Below are 6,528 nucleotides of genomic sequence, written 5' to 3'. Positions count from 1 at the left end.
CTACACATGATCTCTACTTAGTAATGTGTATAAAATAATATCTACAATTACAAACATTATATCACCTAGCTAAAACAGCATATTGAACGCTAAACTAGGTCTTTTTAGGCTAGGACTAGGACCGATTAACAGATATACAGGCCGTTATAAAATAAGCGAGACTATAAAAAAAATTATTTAATTTGTTTAAAAACAAATATATACTAAAACATATTCATATATCACGCTGTGTAAAACAAAAATTAAAATAACAATAAAATAACCTTGGAAACATTCCAAAATAATAACAATAAAATAAATACATTAACATATAAATATTTAAATATCGAGTTAATTAATAGGAAAATTTAATTCGAATCGAGTTAGTAAATCATTATAAAATATAAAAAAATACTATTATGGTTGTGTCCACTGCATTAATGTCAGAGGTCGGACAGCGAAAGTGATGTTACGTGCAGGTTACGCAACCAAGTTACAGTGGTTCCATCTTACAAAGCGTACCATATACCCAGGTCACTGGGTAACACTGTCAGATGTCGATTTATAATATCTACTACTCATTAAAATTCATATTTATATTTTAATACATACCCAAAACTAGAAATATACCAGAGTTTTTATAGAGAGAGGTATTATAATGCTTTGGAAATACATTTAAATTCTTAACTCATTGTATGTTACAAAACCAAAGATCTAGTATGAATCGTATATTACATAATTAAATACTGAAGGCTAATGATTCAGGAACATAAATACTAGGCTTTATTTTAACAAGCCACCTTGTCATGACTCTTGGAGTGAAACGTGTGTTCATAAATATCGGACGAATCCGCTCGGATATGACAGTATATATGTATTAAAAGCATCAAAACTGTACTCATGGTAACACGTCTTTAACTATAAACATTACGTAAAACCCATATATTACTGTTATGTGTCACAATACTCTGCAACACATTAACGCATTAGCCTAGGTAAAACTAACCGTAATGATCATTCACGATCATTATTATCGTGCTAAACAAATGATTCTTTAGGATTTTTTAAATGAACTTAACAGTTACTCATTTTACTTTGTTTTTCTTATTTATTTTTCAACGGCGTCTTAACTACTGAAAAATAAGGAAATAAATATTTTTCTGAAGATTGTCAATGTAGTGTCGATGTAGAGTTATCTTTGACTCATCATCATCATCATCACAGCAGCCTTTCGCAGTCCATTACTGGACATAGGCCTCCACAAGTTCACGCCAAAAATGGCGTAAGCTCATGTGGATTTCCCATAGTCACCAAAATAATAATTTATTTTTAAAGTTTTAATTTGTAAAATGACGAATTGAAAGTGCTCTTGGAGCCTATTTGAATAAACTGTTTTTGATTTTGATTTCGATTTTGAATCAATTTATTATTATATTAAAAAATGAATTATAAATTTATTTTTTTAAATTAAATATTATAACACTTGTGAAGAAGTTTTAGACCATGTTTTATTGATATAAGGCAATAGTGTAACACAAATACAAAGTTTTTATACTAGATTGTATCACCAACTAGTGGACATATAAGAAATAATACAACAGACGTATGTACGTATATTAATGCAAGTACGGATTAGATAACTTCTACGCATCCGTGTAATCGAAATCGTAATCAATTTAGCTTCAAAGCAATATTTTTAGCCATCGTCCGTGCAAATCGTTTGTCTAGCGACTGGTAAGAGAACTGTGCAAGTAGGTTATCTTCCGTGAGAATCCCAAACAATGCCCGATAGCATCCGAACTCGGTTATATCTGCATTTAAGGAATGTTGAAACAAGTGTTTTTGAGCGTTTTCGGTGAACTGAAATTGTCTTATATAATATGTTTACAAATAAATAATCTAATCTTTTAAATGCTAATTAATAGTTATCTCTTATCATATTTTTAATTTAGATCGTATTTTGAATAGATTGTTGAAAAAGGTTATATATAAAAATTACAATGAGCATAATTACTTGTTAGTTACCCCATTTATTAAAAAAAAATCTTTTTTTAAATATAGTTTTGTGTAATGTCATATCAGTGCATTTTAACACGTTAATTTACTTGCTTGCTATTTATAAAAATATATGCCTTTATTTACGTTTTTCTACGTTTCAGCCTATAATATCCCACTACTGGGCATAGGCCTCTTTCCCCATGTAGGAGAAGGATCAGAGCTTAATCCACCACGCTGCTCCAATCCGGGTTGGCGGATATATTCCTTACTATGAGTAACGATCGCTATCAGGTGTACATGATAACAACCGGGACCGACGGCTTAACGTGCTTTCCGAGGCACGGTGGGGAGACCCACAAGGACTGCACATACACCCAGACCACGGCAAACACCTGTATGGCCAATACAAATGTTTGTCATGTGCGGGGATCGAACCCGCAACCGCCAGCGCAACAGATACAATCCATGGCTGTAACCGTTGCACCAACGCGGCGTCGTACGTTTTTCTAAAATACTATTAATTAGTAAAATTAAAAAGTTAGTTCATTGTTTGTACGCGCTATACAAAACAATATTATTCACAGCCTTAAAGAGTTTATTACAAATACTATCTAAATAATAATAATAATAATAATAATTTTCGGCAATTCATTATTGGTAGCTTGGATACGAGACTATGAACATCAGTTACGATTCAAGCCTTCTACTTACTAGATCATATCAACTTGAACTAAACATCAATAAAAATTAATTACATAAGGAAATAATTAGCTACATTACAAAAAATTGACGATCACCGACTACGAAACCGGCTTGGTACTATACCATTTAAGCGATTCTCAAATTCTTAAGAAACCAGTATCATCACCAATTACGTAAAACCCCCACAACCACCTAAACTGCTTAGTAACCGCTGACACAGACAGTCGATTGACATTTGAATAGGTTTGACCAATCCATCACTGCAAGCGCTTGTAAATTACTCTGAGATAAGGAACGTTATTTTTCACTCTAAATAACTAGAATGAAGCAACGCCTATTATTTATAAATTAGAAATGATTCCCACGCTTGCAAAAGTAATTGCTTATTGTTATTTCGATACAAACTGAAAAAAGATTTTTAAAATCATTGATTCCGAAATTGCATTTAAAATATACGATTATTTCCTGATATAGTAAAAATAATAATATGACAGATCCATATGTAATTATATTTATAATTTTTAAAATATTACGTACGTAATTTATAAAATATTAATTTTAAAATGAAGTATTGTCTGTGACCAGAGTTACTCGTATGTAACGTTACGTTTAAAATTTTCTGTGGTTTACACAACTATCATTATTTATTTACCTGCGCTAGTACCACCAAAATAAAAAAAAAATAATTAAATCAATTAGGCTTCAAAATCACTGTTTAATCGACATTTTACAAAGTACAATTATATTTTTTTAAATATATAATATACCATAATAATTACATTACTATTTACTGTTGACTAGCTGCGCCCGCGATTTCGTCCGCATTGAATTTAACAAAAAAGTTATTTTCCAATTCGCAGAGTTATAAAATAAACAAATTTCTAAAATAAAAGTAGCCTAAGTTACTCCTTATTATATAAGCTATCTGCCAGCGAAAGTCCGTAAAAATTAGTCCAGCCGTTTCAAAGATTAGCCAGAATAAAGAGACAGACAGACAAAAATGTATTTACAAAATGTTATTTTGTTTGTTGGTGGTTTATTTATTGGTGGTATTTATGTATCCTGTATGAATCCATATACATTAAGTAAAAAGTGGTCATTTTAATATTACAAACAGACACTCCAATTTTATTTATTTGTATAGATAAGTGTCAACTAATTTTCAAACATTCAGTTAACTTTGTGTACCACTTAAGCATAAATATTTATAAATTGAAATATATTTTCTAACAACAGTAATTTCTTTTTAACAATCTTAATATGCAGTAAAAACTCAATTACAATACCTGTAATTTTAGTAATCATTAAGTAGTTGATAAATTTTGAAGCTGCGAATTTTCTAAAGATAACTAATAAACGATAATATATTAAATTCTGTAATAGCTGAGGTTGGACACATTAGGACATATCCTGTTTGAAATCTGGAGCAGCCCGACTGGGGAAGTACCTCGACCTTACAGAAGATCACAGCTAAATAATACTGCACTTAAGCAGTGTTGTATTCCTTTGGTAAGTAAAGTGACTAAAGCTCTTGGGAGCGATTGGAGGTAGGGTTGGCAACGCGCTTGCAATGCTTTTGGTGTTGCTATGTATGCTATGGTAGAGGCATACCATCAGGTGAGCTTGTTTGCCAACCTAGTTTTATAAAAAAAGGAATTATGACCTTTATACGTATTATATCAAAATACTGTTCGCTTCAGCCTGTAATATCCCACTACTGGTCATAGGCCTCTTTCCCCATGTAGGGGTAGGATCAGAGCTTAATCCACCACGCTGCTCCAATGCGGGTTGGCGGATATATTCCCTACTATGAGTAACGATCACTATCAGGTGTACATGATAACAACCGGAACCGACGGCTTAACGTGCTCCCCGAGGCACAGTGGGGAGACCCACAAGGACTGCACAAACATCCAGACCATGGCAAACACCTGTATGGCCAATACAAATGTTACTTAAATACTGTTAGAAGTTCTGAATAAAGCATCAAAAAAGCAAAAGAATTGCAAGTAATTAGGATTTAGCCATATCTTTATCTAATTTTTTAAATAAATAAATAATAAATAAATAAATAATTTTTTGTGTCACTGCTACAAACCTAAGACCATTACTATCCTTCTCATACTATAAATATATTAGTTGTATATATTAGTTTGTAAGGATAGACAGACAGATGCTTTAATCTTTATTACTCATTGAAACTCTGTAAGTAGATTCCATGAGATCCAGAATAAAACGCATACTACTCTTCATTCTTACATTATCACAGAATTGGACAATTACACAGGTGAAACGACAAGACGCAGCTAGTATTGCATGCACTCAGCTTGTGTCATTCCACTGCGCCAACTTTTTTATATTTTTATTTATTAAACTTTATTTCAAACACAAAAAAAGAAGAAACATTTTAGAACGATTAGATACAGAAACATATATTGTATTCAAAGGCAACATTATTATAATGGAATTGCATATTCGATCACGATTCAGCCTGTAACATGCCAGCGCTTGGCATATGCCTCTTTTTATACGTAGGAGAAGGATTCGAGCTTTATCCACCACGATGCTCCACTGCGGGTTGGCAGATATGTTCCATACTATGAGCAACGATCGCTATCAGTTATTTATGGTAATCACCACGACGACGCAGCTAGTATTTTATATATTTAATATAGCCTAACGTAAAAAAGCTACGAATTATTTTGTATAAGTTAATCTGTATGTATGTAAGTAATTGCCTACTTTATAGATGTGTTTCATTACGTGCCATTTTCAATTTATCTCGATTTTATCTGAAATAAGCAAGAGAGTTCGGTCAAATGTCAACATTAAATTAAAAAATAACTACTCTAACCTTTGATTGTAGTACATCGAAAATGTATGATTTATCAAAGTATCGATACACCAACTCAGTTACGAAATACACTCGATTACTGGTAAATACTATTAAAGTATTCTTCTTTTAAGCAACAGTAACTGTACGCCATTTATAGTTGGAATAAAAAACCTGTCACCATAAAATTCTTCTTAACTTATGATGTGTCATATTTCGCAAGTTTTAATAACATGAATCGACTTAATACACTTTATGAATACGTAATTATTATTTCCATAAATTTTAGCCATCACCAGTCTACTAAACGTCAAATCCTTTTTCCCATAATTCCGCCTACAACAATGTTCGAAAGTAAACTCGTTTGGTAAGAGCTATTTAGACAAACTTAAAATCATTTTAAGATACTTATACTCAATTTTATAAGTATTAAATCGGTTTCAAAACAAACGGTTAGTAAACAAATAAGTTAAATAACTTTATATTTTGATATAACCACGTTTGCAAATTATTGAATGAAATCTATTTTAATAATAACTCCAAGTGTTTCAGTAAAACACGGCACTATATCATAAATTGACGATTGAAAATTTAATCGGTTGTCACTCGGAAAGATCGATTACATGCTTGTCAATATTTCTCTTTCGTTTAATTTAATTAATGACTAATCGACTCGATAAGTAGTTACATGAATTACAAGTCGTAAAGTTAATTACGTTGTTTCAACTTTGTGATACAAAACATTATACGGGTAAATAAATAAAATAAGGCCTTACAACAAGGTGTATGAAAGTAAATCATGAATCATTTTTTTAAGAAAAATTATTTTAATTAGTATCTTTTATTTATTTCAAATAACTATTACTTATTCATTAAATAATAATGATATAATTATGAACATTAAAATTGAGATTATCTCGTTGTCTGTTTTTCTCAGATTAACAAACAATGCATTTTTTGTTATATTTTATTGCGAAAATAGTAATATATTACAAAATAAGTTTTATTTTATAAAA

This window comes from Melitaea cinxia, chromosome 19, assembly GCF_905220565.1.
Source record: "Melitaea cinxia chromosome 19, ilMelCinx1.1, whole genome shotgun sequence".
NCBI lineage: Eukaryota > Metazoa > Arthropoda > Insecta > Lepidoptera > Nymphalidae > Melitaea > Melitaea cinxia.
Note: the sequence above shows the minus strand (reverse complement) of the source record.